At 44.9% G+C, this 14,130-nt stretch overlaps 1 protein-coding gene across 4 annotated transcripts in view; it reads right to left on the reverse strand.

Moving 5' to 3' along the window:
• Positions 1-14,130, reverse strand: part of sema4ba (sema domain, immunoglobulin domain (Ig), transmembrane domain (TM) and short cytoplasmic domain, (semaphorin) 4Ba) — a 341,741-nt gene that overhangs the window by 221,000 nt on the left and 106,611 nt on the right. The window contains exons 1-2 of one of the 4 annotated variants that reach the window (XM_067971584.1): positions 7,674-7,974; positions 5,495-5,598 (exon numbers count right to left, since the gene is read on the reverse strand). The exons of 1 other annotated variant lie outside the window; for it this stretch is intronic. The gene's annotated coding sequence lies outside the window, so the exon portion shown is untranslated. 2 more of the 4 variants (XM_067971585.1, XM_067971590.1) reach the window with 2 other exon arrangements.

The raw sequence follows: 14,130 nt of genomic DNA on the forward strand, positions 1-14,130 counted from the left end.
CTTTTGAAAGCTACTATTGAATCTGCTTCAGGCAGTGCATTCCAGATCATTATAACTGGCTGCGTGAAATGGTTTCTCCTTATCTCCCCCCTGGTTCTTTTGCCAATTACCTTAAATTTGTGTCCTCTGGTTACCGACCCTCCTGCCAGTGGAAACAGAGTAAATAAGGAGAAACCATCAAAACCCCTCATATTTATGATCATCTCCATTAAATTTTCCCTTAACCTTAACTGAAGCTCAGTAAGAAAAAAGGCTCCACTAAAAAAATTCCTACTAATTAGTTGATCCGTTTCGATTGGTTTACCAGTCCACCTCTCTTCCTTATTGCAGTTTTCTATTAAATTAAAGGATTTAAAATTGTCCAGGAAAATTACTATTTGCCAGAATCCGCAATGATTGTGGGGTAAATTTTTCGATTTCGCTCTCCCGGCACAGACGTTGCCTGACTGGAGCGGTCATTAGGAGTTCGAGTGAGGGAATCGGAGCACCCTGTTCGTGACCAGCGCCATTTTGCGGAAAAGTCGTGAGGGCTGCGAAGTTGGTGCCTCGCTCTCCGTTCCCAGTACGCACTCCTGTCATGAGAAACCCTGCACTAGGACTGATAAACTGGAGGGCTCCAGTTAAAAATATACTTCAATGCTATTGCCATTAAAGTTTTAGGACTTTCATCAATTTATTAATGAAGCAATGGATATGGGTAACGAGGAAAAAGCTTTTCATCTAATAGCTGATCCCTCGGTCACCTTCAGCCTCCAAACTCTGTCGCACCTTTCTAAAAAGAAAGACATGTATTTCTACAGCACCTTTCACGACCTCAGGACGTCCCAAAGCACTTTACAGCCAATGAAGCACTTTGAAGTGTAGTCACTGTTGTAACGTAGGAAACACGGCAGCCAATTTGCGCACAGCAAGGTCCTACAAGATCCAATGTGATACCAGCCAGATTATCTTTTTATTGATATTGGTAGGTATTTGGCAGGACACCAGGGAGAACTCCCCTGTTCTTCTTCGAAATAGTGCCATGGGATCGTTTACGTCCACCCGAGAGGACAGGTGGGATCTCGGTTTCATGTCTCATCCAAAAGAAGGCACCTCCGACAATGCAGCACTCCCTTAATACTACACTGGAGTGTCAGCCTGGATTGTGTGCTCAAGTCTCTATTTCATCAATACTACTGATCGTCTTAACCGTCCTCCCTCATTCCTCTAAAGCTGTAAATATTCTACCATCCATCCATGCATTTCTTTCATATTCCAATCTAAAAAAGTTTCTAACAAAAAAATTGCAAAAAACTGTCAGAAAAACAAACTCTTTGGCCAGGAATTTCCTTGGAGATTATACGGCAAATATTTACCAGCCTTAAATTCTGATGGTGTTTAAATTGTAGTTCCTTAGTTATAAATAAATCTTTGATTAATTGTGGCAGAATCTTCCTAGTAGGCTCTGATAAACTAATAATAACTGAGAAGGAGTATATTACAGGTGAATTATTCATGTTGGGATCAATTTGGAGACAAACTAGGTGCAGAGTCATTGAATATACTGTCACTCATAACACACATTATATCTTATTACTGTTTTATATTGAGCTGAACACTTTGATACAGTGAAAGGTGTGTGCTGTGTGCTTTTAATTGGTCTCATGTAGAACTACATTACATAACAACTGAAAGTTAACTTTTGTAGTTGCACCACAAGTTATTTTAAAAGTGGTACAGGAAAAAGAATCTTACTTATCGTTCAGACTGATCGTGTTGAGCAGGGCAGAAGTGTAATTGGTTTATTTTTGCATTTCTTTCAACTGAGCAACTTAACCTCTGTTTGATGGAAGCAAATTAGCATGAAATGCCATAACACCTTCTGTATCACTCTATTCCATATCGTAAGCTATATTCAGAGCTGTTGACACTGGGGAAATGATAGAGTGACATTTCTGATCAGTAAGGTGACACAGATTATGAAGCTTTTAAATATTTAGAGCTTCACTTATTATTTTTTTAACAGTGACACACAACAAAATAGGTTAGATTTTTAAACTAAGATGAAGGATTGTCCATTCTAAAGAGTGACATTTGACAAGTCTTTTATTTTTATTTGCTCTTGGGATGTGGTTTCAAAATTTATTGCCCATCACGTGTTACCCTGGGAGCATTAAGAGTCAACCACATAATGTGGGACTGACATCGCTCGTAGTCAGCCTGGGGAAGGAGGCTGGTTCCCAACCCTGAAGAACATCGGTGAACCAGCTGGCTTTTTAACCACAATAGAATCATAGGATCTTATAGCACAGAAGGAGGCCGTTCGGCCCATCGTCACTGTGCCGGCTCTTTGAAAGAGCTATCCAATTAGTCCCAATCCACAACTTTTTCTCCACAGCCCTGCAAATGTTTCCACTTCAAGTATTTATCCAATTCCCTTTTGAAAGTTATTATTGAATCTGCTTCCACCGCCCTTTCAGGCAGTGCATTCCAGATCATAACAACTCGCTGTGTAAAAAATTTTTTCCTCATGTCGCCTCTGGTTCTTTTGCCAATTTCCTTTAATCTGTGTCCTCTGGTTACCGACCCTCCTGCCACTGGAAACAGTTTCTCCTTATTTACTCTGTTAAAACTGTTCTTGATTTTGAACACCTGTATCAAATCTCCCCTAAACCTTCTCTGTTCTAAGGAGAACAATTCCAGCTTCTCCAGTCTCTCCACATAACTCATCTTTGGTATAATAATGCTAATAAATCTCTGCTGCACTTTCTCTAAGGCCTTGATATCCTACCTGAAGTGTAGTGCCCAGAATTGGACACAATATTCCAGCTGAGGCCTAACCGGTGATTTATTAAGGTTTTGCATAACACACACCATCCCGACTTGGAAATATATCGCCGTTCCTTCATTGTCGCTGGGTCAAAATCCTGGAACTCCCTTCCTAACAGCACTGTGGGAGAACCTTCACCACACGGACTGCAGCGGTTCAAGAAGGCGGCTCACCACCACCTTCTCGAGGGCAATTAGGGATGGGCAATAAATGCTGGCCTCGCCAGCGACGCCCACATCCCATGAACGAATAAAAAAACAACTTGCTTTTGTACTCAATGCCTCTATTTGTAAAGCCCATATGCTGTTTAACAGCCTTTTCAACTTGTCCTGCCACCTTCAAACCTTCTGATTCAGTGGAAAGAATGCTACCACTGAGCCATGGCCGACACATAAAACAAATGGATATTTAAATATATAAAACAAGTGCTTACTGCTGGCAGTGGAAAATTTCTGGTATATATAATGTTTACCACAGTAATAAACCTGCTCTGTATGGTCATTCTTTCATTGACTAGCATATTCTCAACTCAGGAAACAAGCCTGCACTTGATTGTCGTAGACTTGCTGGGGGATAATTGGGAAGAGGCCTCGTCTTAATATTTTGGGCAAGCTGCCGGCGGCCATCAGGTCTCCAGAGGCTGTTCGCCCACATCGAGAGATCCAATTTTGGGCCACTTGCCTTGCTGGCAGCGGCCCTCAGGTAAGTGCTGGGGGCTAAGGGTGGATAGAGAACAGGTGGGGGGGGGGGATCGCAGGAGGGGATGGAGAACACGTGGGGGAGCGATCGCAGGGGGAGTAGAGAACGCGTGGGGGAACGATCGCAGGGGGAGTAGAGAACGCGTGGGGGAACGATCGCAGGGGGAGTAGAGAACGCGTGGGGGAGCGATCGCAGGGAGAATAGAGAACGCGTGGGGGAGCGATCGCAGGGAGAATAGAGAACGCGTGGGGGAGCGATCGCAGGGGGAATAGAGAACGCGTGGGGGGGAACGATCGCAGGGGGGGATGGGGAACACGTAGGGGAACGATCGCAGGGGGGAATAGGGAACACGTAGGGGAACGATCGCAGGGGGGATGGGGAACACGTAGGGGAACGATCGCAGGGGGGAATAGGGAACACGTAGGGGAACGATCGCAGGGGGGATGGGGAACACGTGGGGGAACGATCGCAGGGGGGATGGGGAACGCGCGGGGGAGCGATCGCAGGGGGAATAGAGAACGCGCGGGGGAGCGATCGCAGGGGGAAGAGAGAACGCGCGGGGGAGCGATCGCAGGGGGAAGAGAGAACGCGCGGGGGAGCGATCGCAGGGGGAATAGAGAACGCGTGGGGGGGAACGATCGCAGGGGGGAATGGGGAACACGTAGGGGAACGATCGCAGGGGGGATGGAGAAGGGGTGAAGGGGCGATCACAAGGGGGATAGAAAACATGTGGGGGAGTGATCTCAGAGTGGATAGAGAACCAGTGGGGGGGGGGGGGCGATCGCAGGGGGATGGAGAACAGGTGGGGGGCGCGATCGCAGGCCAGTAACGATCCTCAGGAATGCTGTGGAGCAACATTCCTTCTCCTCCTACCTCCACATCAATCTAAAACAATTTTTTTGGTGGTGGCCGCTTGCTAGGCCACAACCACTCCAGCGAAACATGAGCAGAGCACGCCCTCATTAGCATATGCAGGGGCCTAATGCCCATTTTAGGCAGCCACCCCAGTTGCCTGAAAAATGGCTCGACCCAATATCGTGTTGGACGTCTGTTAAGATGTTCATGGGGCACAGGACATTGGTCGCCAAAATTGGTCCTTATGCGCTAGATATACGCTCGTTCTACCCATCTGAGTGAAAGAATCAATTGTGTTCTCTCTCCCGCTCACTGAGAATAGATTTGGGTCTCCTCAGTACGGGATCATACTGTTCCCAGGGTCTGATAATTTACGCTGCGAGCACAGAACATACATCAACCAGGCCATCGTCCATTCTCTGGAAGAATTACAAACCCGCAGCGACTCTACAATTAATAATTTCAAAAGGAATTGCCACAATTACACGATAGTCTCATTCAGCCTGTAAGCATATGGGCAGTCAATTTCTGCGACGGTTCTCTCACTTGTTCACCGTACCTTTGGCAGAACTGCCATGGAAAACCAGGAAAAAGAACATAAACAGCGTTGATCTGAGGTTTCTGTAGCTCTTCCAAAGTTACCAGGGCCGAGGGGACAACCCCTACAGAAATTCACCCCACCATCTGATCTCCTCCTCAATCCAGTTTGTACTGATATTTTTCCTTTCTCCTCTTTAAGCCTCCATTCATGCCCCTCAATATCACGGTTCCTTGCTCAACCAAGAGGGTGGGTTAATGAGTATCGTATGTGTCTCCTGTTACTATCAGTCTGTGATTGGCAGACTGCTGTACTTTGACCTATTCTTCCTCCCTCTACTCATCTGGAATTCCTCACTGCCACACAGTGCTCGATCGAACAGGCTGAGCGAGAAGGAAGGGTGGCAAGTCTGAAAGCCAGCAAGACTGGAACTGAAGCCCAAGGCTTTCCAGAGAGTGCTCTTCAAGCTTCCATTTGATCTACTGGGATATCAAGTATCCAACTAAGAATTTAACAGAGTCATGCATTAAAACGCACAGGAGTGCAGTCCCAACATGATAAAACATAATCACAACAGAAACAAAAACATTTACCCAAGTCGTTGAGTAAAGTTCAGTCCAGGTGGGCGGGCTCCACTTCTCAGTCTCACTTCTTCGCGTTAATCATGCCAATTGTCTTGAAGACTTGAACGTTAACCCTTAAGGTGGGAAAACAGTAACACAAATCGAGCTTTAAACGAGCCATCTTGGTTTCTGCACAGTGGTCACAATCGCTGCGACTTTCCACACGAACTGCTTGAAGCTGCACTTTGTTCTCACTCATACCGAACGAGTCTGGATCAACTCATCCGTGGTCTGAGCATAATTTTGATCCAATCGCATCAATTCCCAATTCACTCCCATTGTACAGGGGTCCTGAACCGAGTGTAATCCTGATCCGAGCAAAGCACTTCTTGGCAAGCGAGTTTTGTGCTTATCGGGTCCTCGTTGATCCTCTGAGGCAAAACGCTGCTCTTGATTCAGCGGTTTACAGCACTCGCTACCAGCCGTGAAGCGTAACGCAGCGACTGCGCTTTACGGTCTGGGGGACGTGCTGCTCGCCGACCGGCTCTCACAGTCCGACGGGGTTTTTAATAATTTCACGATTTTCTGTACTGTTACGGTTCACGAAATATCGTTCGCAGTTTGTTTGTTTTTTTTAAAAAGTGCGATCGACACTTTACAGTTGTTATTGGAAATGTTTTGTACTTCTGGGATTTAAATGCAAAAGAAAACCCCAGTAGAAGCCAACGTGGACTGGACTGGACGCTGGGTATGGGTGGAGGAGGCGGCCAATCCAGGTCTTAGAAACATAGAAAATAGGAGCAGGAGTAGGCCATTTGGCCCTTCGAGCCTGCTCCGCCATTCAACATGATCATGGCTGATCCTCTATCTCAATACCATATTCCCGCTCTCTCCCCATACCCCTTGATGCCTTGTGTGTCTAGAAATCTATCTAGCTCCTTCTTAAATATATTCAGTGACTTGGCCTCCACAGCCTTCTGTGGTAGAGAATTCCACAGGTTCACCAGCCTCTGAGTGAAGAAATTTCTCCTCATCTCAGTCCTAAATATCCTACCCCGTATCCTGAGACTGTGACCCCTCGTTCCGGACCCCCCAACCAGGGGAAACATCCTCCCTGCATCCAGTCTGTCTTAGCCCTTTTATATGCTTCAATGAGATCCCCTTGTTGCTTGATTCAAATCTACTAACACTTTTCTGTCCTCTACTCTCAGGCGGTGGGGGGAGATGGACCTCAAACTGTGGTGGGGGGGGGGGGGGGGGGCGATTTTAACTCCCGGCGGGATACGGACGGCAATCCCGCGGGGGCGGGGGTCTAAGTCGGAGACACCGGGAGATTTTATCCGACGGGCCTCATTGGAACGGCGCCCGTTTATGGCGAAGATTGGGCGCGGACCAATGGCCGATCGGCGGCACCGAGAGAAGGCTTCTGGCAGTTAGGTAAATCCACGAGGGGGGTTACTGCGAGGGTCCCGCAGTTGGTGGGTGGGGGCGCGGGGGAAGCCTGGGGCAGCGGAAACCCCGGGCTCGGAGGATTCCATGGAACCTGCCCATCTGGCCATTGTACACAGGCCAGTATGGTAGGATCACTACTGTTTCTAAACCAGAGCCAGTAGGGAGGTCAGGAGTGGCTGGGTTGAACTGTGCTACCCCATAAACATTTCAAAAAAAGAGTGAAAACTCTTACAACACAAGGGGCCAGATTTTCAATGTGTCACTTGGGCATAAACCTAGATTTGTCGATCAGAAGCACATTATCTTACTCCGCTTCAAATATTCATTCAATTTTCCCGAGCAGTGCCCTCGGCTTTAACCGCTGCCTTAAGCAAAACATTCCGTGGTCTAGTTACTCTCCATAACCAACCTGTCAACACCCTCCGGGTATTCAGTTTGGCTAAATTAGAACCAGAAATTAGTGGAAATTAATATCGGGAGGTTTGTATAGCGGGCGGCCGATCCGCCTGGGTGACACGTTGAAAATCTACCCCAATATCTTATAGGGATGAAGAGTATTCATAATAATCGAATTAAAAATAAAATTCCTCACACAATGCTGGCTTAACATTCTTTCTTTAGCACTTGTACCAAAAGCAGGTACAAAACTGTACACTAAAGACAAACATAAACATATCCCACAAACTCACAGAACAAGACGATCAGAGTTACGTTCCTAATAGTTCAGAGGTCAGGTGCAAATTGTTATAGTGCTTACCAGAAAATCAATTTGGCATTGCTTGGGAGACGCCTTGGCACTGATCGGTTACAGCCCATAATGATAAAACATCAACCAGCACTAACAGAGCAAACAACTAACTCCTGCTCACTTCTTCAACTGGCTCGGTTGACTGTTTGAATTACCTGTCTGACCTTGTTTCCCAGTGGTATAATATTCCACAGCTCCTTAGCAACAACTGTTAAAGCCCACTCCCAAGCACTTCAACTTTGAATAAACTATTTGCATAAAGAGGACGTCCTCTGTTTGTGCACGCTTCCGTAGTTAGTCACTTTAGCAGTAACAGGACTCCTGTGCGTTGGCAGAAAAATAACAGTGTAATGCTGTGTATCCTAGTGTGTCGTCTTATCCCCACCTCAGAGCTAATCTCCAAACAGGAAAGGGTTAGAGCCTTATCGTAACATGCTGAGAGTGAGAATGTTGGCCAATTCTCTCATAATGCAGCTAATCTACAGATCTGCAAATCCTTTAGGTTCAGACAAAAAACAAGCAAAGAAAAACACACACATAAACTAGGACATTCTTTATTGCTTTTCCTATAACATGTTCAGAAGTTCTTGCACAGCGTCATTCTTTTGTATAGATTTTATTTGACTCCATTCCTGGCGTTGCACAGAAAACAACAGTACGGGTGATTTAACACGGCAGAGTTAACTTGCAGTATGGTCAAACGACATCTGTGTATCGCAATGGGAGTTTAGAAAAGAAAAAGTATAAAGGTGAGTTAATCAACAAAAAGTTGCATTTACACAGCGCCTTTGACATAGTAAAACATCCCAAAGCACTTCACAGAAGCGTAATCATAAAATGGACGCCGAGTCAAAGGTGTGGATGGGTTTTAAGGAGGGTCTTAAAAGGAGCGAGTGGCGGAGAGATTTAGAGAAGGAACTCCAGACAGTAGGGCCTAGGTGTCAGCCATGGCTCAGTGGAAGCGCTCTTGTCTCTGAGTTGTAAAGGTTGTGGGTTCAAGTCCCACTCCAGGCTGACATTTCAATGCAGTATTGAGGGAACATTGCACTGCCCACAGCTAGCCACATTGGAGGTGCCATCTTTCAGATGAGATATTAAACTGAGGACCTATCAGCCCTCTCAGGTGGATGTAAAAGATCCCACAGTACTATTTGAAGAAGAACAGGGGAGTTCTCCCCAGTGTCCTGGCCAATATTTATCCCTTAACCAACATCACTAAAAAAATAGATTATCTGATTGCTGTTTGTGGGAGCTTGCTGTGTGCAAATTGGCTGCTGCATTTCCTACATTACAACAGTGACTGTACTTCATTGGTTGTAAAGCGCTTTGGTCGTGAAAGGTGCTGTATAAATGCAAGTCTTTCTTTGGGTGGCTGAAGGCAAATCTGCCAATGGTGGGGCAAAGGGAAGGGGGTTACACAAGAAGCCAGAGTCAAAGGAGTGGAGAGTTCTGGGGGGAGTTGGGTTATAGAGCTGGGGGAGGTTACAGACATAGTGAGGGATGAGGCCAATTAAGAGATTTAAACATAAGGATGAGAACTTTAGATCTGAAGCGTTGGGGGACCGGGAGCCAATTTAGGTCAGCGAGCACAGAGGTGTTGGTTGAGCAGGACTTGGTACGGGATAGGATACGGGCAGCAGAGTTTTGGATGAACGGAAGGTGGAGGACGGGAGGCCAGCCAGGAGAGCAACAGAGAGGAATAGTTGAGTCCGGAGGTAACAAAGGCATGGATAAGTTTCAACAGCAGATAGGCTAAGGTTGGGGCTGAGGCAGGTGATGTTACGGAGGTGAAAGTAGGTGTTCTTTGTGATGGAGAGGATATGGGATCAGAAGTTCCGCTCAGAGCCGAATAGGATAGCAAGGTTGCGAACAATCTAATCCAATTTGAGACGGTGACCAGGGAAGGGGTTGGAATTGATGGCGAGGGTACAGAGCTTGTGGTGGGAGCTGAAATCGATGCCTTCGCTCTTCCCAGCGTTTAGCTGGAGGAAACTGCAGCCCATCCACGACTGGATGTTGGACAAACAGTCCGACAATTCAGAGGCTGTGAAGTGAGATGATAGCTACATAATGAAGCAGCACGACCACATACTAAGACCCCTTTAATTCTGAAGTAATACGTTTATGTAAATATATCCAAAGTATGCTGAGTTGGTAGAGTTCGCCAGTTAGTTTAATTGTTTCTCCGATGACACAGTATTCTGTGCTGCCACCATATCCAGCTGTGCCCTGTATATATATTTATATGAACTCCTAACGTAAACCACTCACCACAGAACGCCATTTTGCGATTCCAGTGCGCGGCAGCATCGAATCGCCCATAATGGGCAGCATCTGCATCCCATGCTTGGAATGGTATCTTATTAAACAAAATTCAGTGCAGTACTGAGGGAGTGCTGCACTGTCGGAGGTGCCGTCTTTCGGATGAGACGTTAAACTGAGGATCCGTCTACCCTCTCAGGTGATCATAAAAGATCCCATGGCACTATTTCAAAGAAGAGCAGGGGAGTTCTCCCCGGTGTCCTGGCCAATATTTATCCCTCAACCAACATCACTCAAACAGATTATCTGGTCATTATTTCATTGCTGTTTGAGGGACCTTGCTGTAAGCAAACTGGCAGTCGCATTGCCCTACATCACAACAATGACTACAATTCAAAAATTGGCTGTAAAACGCTTTGGGACAGTCTGAGGCTGTGAAAGGCACTATATAAATGCACGTCCTTTCTTTATTTGAAAAAGTGTTGCTTTAGAAGAAACATGAGCAGAGGAAAAACAAAAGGCAGATTCGCACAGTTCAAAGAAAGTTCAAGAGGAGGCACAGTGCTGGCATCATGCCTGGGCTAAGTTATAGGTTAAACAAGGAGGTCTGCTGAAAGAAATCACTGGTTAAAAATCACAGCTATCGAGAATTTCTGGCTTTCATGTCCTCCTGTAGGTAGAGCCCAATCCAGAAGTATCAACAATGGCTTGCAGACATGTGGGCTGACCATAATTTTCATAATAACTATGTTTTTTCTAAGGATGTAGCCTGCCACAGTTGTCTCCATTTTTTGTACTCCTGGATTGGCTCCATTTTAGATGCAGTAATTTCTGGTTTGTAAACCTGAAATTTCTGCTGGCAATGCCCCTTTAAATGGTACGGTTTAGAGTAATTGTGGCTTTGGCATTGTGTTGGTGCAATTAACTTCAGTCCGGCTTTTATTGAGATAATATCAGTGTACGCTGGTCGCGCACACATGGTGTCACTTAAAGCAACTACCTAAGCGCTCTCTGCCAGGGCATCTGTGACTCAGCACAGCTTCATGTTATATTTTAACACATTTCCATTACTATACACACTCTTACTGCATGAACCACTTGAAAATCTTTTGACATAAAGTTTCATTTGAAAGTTTTCTCGAAGCTATAAATCGCAACACAAATGAATATTACAGAATACAGCATTAAAGTCACATTTTCACTCTTTGATTGATAAAAGGTCACAATCAAACTACCCCATTCAATAATTTAACCAGAGGTCAGTAATTGATCCTGTTTGTGCCAAAATAATTATTAAGTGGTGAATTAACACAGGAACTGTACAGTACTTGAAACACTACACTGATAGATCAGGGATGGTTTCTTAATATTCTTTAATCTAGAGATATGTCCATTATCCTGCAGTGTCTTCGAGATAGATCACAATCTAATTTCTGACTTTCCAACCGGTTCATCTTGCAGCATCTTACTTGTTTACATCTCCGAGCTAAAGTACATTGGGTGAGTTGGCCAAAGGGACACAAGTTCAAACAAGTAAAAAAAGTAAATTTAGCGCTGGTAGAAGGAGGATCTTACAAGTGATGAATACAGTACTGACCTTGCTGTGCACAAATTGGCTGCCGCGTCTCTTGAATTACAACAGCGACTACACTTCAAAACTACTTCTGTAGCTGTAAAGTGTTTTGGGACGTCCTGAGGTCGTGAAAGGCACCATATAAATGCAAGTCTTTTTTTTTGGTTACAACGATTAAACAGCCTCGCAGAAGATAGCATGTAATAACAGTGCTGTAGCAATATTGTGAAGATTATCTATACTCGTTAATAATGAGCCACCTTCTCCTCCGGCAGCAATGAACCCAAAACAAGGAAGATGAAACCAGTACCTCACGTGACAAAGCCCAACCCTCACGTCGAGGGATTGATGCTCAGACCGGGAAGGTGCTCCCTAATGTCAACAACTGGCATCACAGTACACACTGCATCAACCTCACCATGTGAAGCAAACAGTGACCCAAAGGCATGTCCCACAAAGGAGGTTAGCGATGAGTTTGAGAAAGGGTTACCAATGAATTACAAGGAAAGACAGAGGGGGAAAAAAGTACTTGGGCTGCTCAGTCCCATACCAACCTAGGAAACAAGCAAAAAGCTGGCCGACAGCTTCAAAACAGATTACACAGCCTCAAAAGAAAGTTGACAGCTCTGATGTCAGGCCTTATGGCACATGAAGATAAGGAGTTAGAATGAACATAAGCTGTCAGTATATTCTTGCAATTGCAGTGCACAGCAGACTTGACAGCAGTGGTGGATTTACAAATAACTGAGGGGTGGGTGGAAGGGACAGGGAATCATGAATGCTGAAGGCATGAGATTAATTTTATTTTTTTTGGGGGGGGGGGGGTCTAGGAGAAATCCCCCCCAGGAAATTTTCATTTTTGGCACTTGATTTTCTGTTATTCTCGAGCCCACTGTAAATATGAGTGTAAATCTCAAGTCTCGCTTTTTCTTAAACTAAGTAAAATTCATCACCACTCCAACCCTACTGCCCATTTTATTTCTAAACCCTGGTAATTCCAGAAGACTATAAGGGGAATTATAATGGGGAGTCAGGAAATGGCAGATGCGTAAAACAAATATTTTGTATCTGTCTTCACAGTAGAAGACATAAAAAGCATACCAGAAATAATGGGGAACCAAGGGGCTAATGAGAGTGAGGAACTTAAAGTAACTATCATCAGTAGAGAAAAAATACTTGAGAAACTAACGGGACTAAAAGCCGATAAATCCCCTGGACCTGATGGCCTACATCCGAGGGTTCTAAAAGAGGTGGCTGCAGAGATAGTGGATGCATTGGTTATGATCTTCCAAAATTCTCTAAATTCTAGAAGGGTCCCAGCGGATTGGAAGGTAGTAAATGTAACCCCGCTCTTCAAGAAAGGAGGGAGAGATTCACAACCCTCTGAGTGAAGAAATTTTTCCGCATGTCGGTCCTAAATGGCCGACCCCTTATCTTGAGACTATGACCCCTACCTTCCAGGCTCTCCAGCCAGGGGAAACAGCCCTTTTGAAAGAAAAGTCTTTAAAAACTACGTTTTAGCAGCTCATTTGTGATATGTGACTTATTTGGCAACAAATGCTAAATAAACACACCAGTAACCGAGACTCGGAGAACAACAGCTCACTTTCCATTTTTGTGCCTCCAATTTGTATACAGCAATGGGAAAAAGTAAAGTTCGACTGGTTGGGAGAACCTCCAGTCACACCTTCCAATTGCAGTGGAAAAAAGTTTTTTCTTGTAAAAACACTGTCAACTTGACACATGGGTTGAAACATTGATTTGTTAGTTCAAGGCATTGACAGTTGACGTATGCGCTCTTGAAAGGAGATGACTGAGAGAAGACCTTATAGAGATGTAGAAGATGGTAAACAGTTTAGGAAAGTTAAAGCCAGAACACTACTTCATATTAAACTTGATGTGGAGATGCCGGTGATGGACTGGGGTTGACATATTAAACTGTGACAGTTTGACATGGGACACAAGTTCAAACTGGCAAAAAGCAAATTTAGGACTGATACTAAGAAGTCTTCTTCATAAAAGAATGACCAACAAGTGAAATGGACTTTAAGGTAGGGTAGTGGAAGCAAAAAACCCTGGTCTCATTTAAGAAACAGCTGGAGAGCTGTGATGGGGGAACTGTAGGTTTTTTTGCATAGGTGAGCTAGGATGGGACAAATAGTTTTCCTCATCTGCAACTATCTTGTGAATTTATGCTTCACTGGGAGCATCCTTTGGTATAGAAAGTGAGGGCCTCAATGGCAGATCTCAATGACAATTTCCTTGCTGAGCCAGAGTCTTCGCAGCCACTGGTCTCCTGTGAGGCCCAGGTAACTTGCCTTGAGTACAAGTGAGTCCTATTGGTGTACTGTTGGAGGATCGGTGTTCTTATTTATAATTTACTCCTCAAATCAGTAAAGTTCTTATACATTGAATATCAGGTATCATAGACTTATTAAGCATATAGCACATGCAATAGTGTGTAACATACACTTGGAATACTTACAACCAGATCGAACAATGGTTAGTTGGGGATTCAAACATGTTACAGTTCTGAGCTCAGTACCTTAGGCCTTTATGAATCCAAATACTCATTACAAACAACCAATTTTTATACATTTCACTTACTCCAGCCATGTGACAATTCTGCAT

The sequence above is a fragment of the Heptranchias perlo genome, chromosome 34, assembly GCF_035084215.1.
Source record: "Heptranchias perlo isolate sHepPer1 chromosome 34, sHepPer1.hap1, whole genome shotgun sequence".
NCBI lineage: Eukaryota > Metazoa > Chordata > Chondrichthyes > Hexanchiformes > Hexanchidae > Heptranchias > Heptranchias perlo.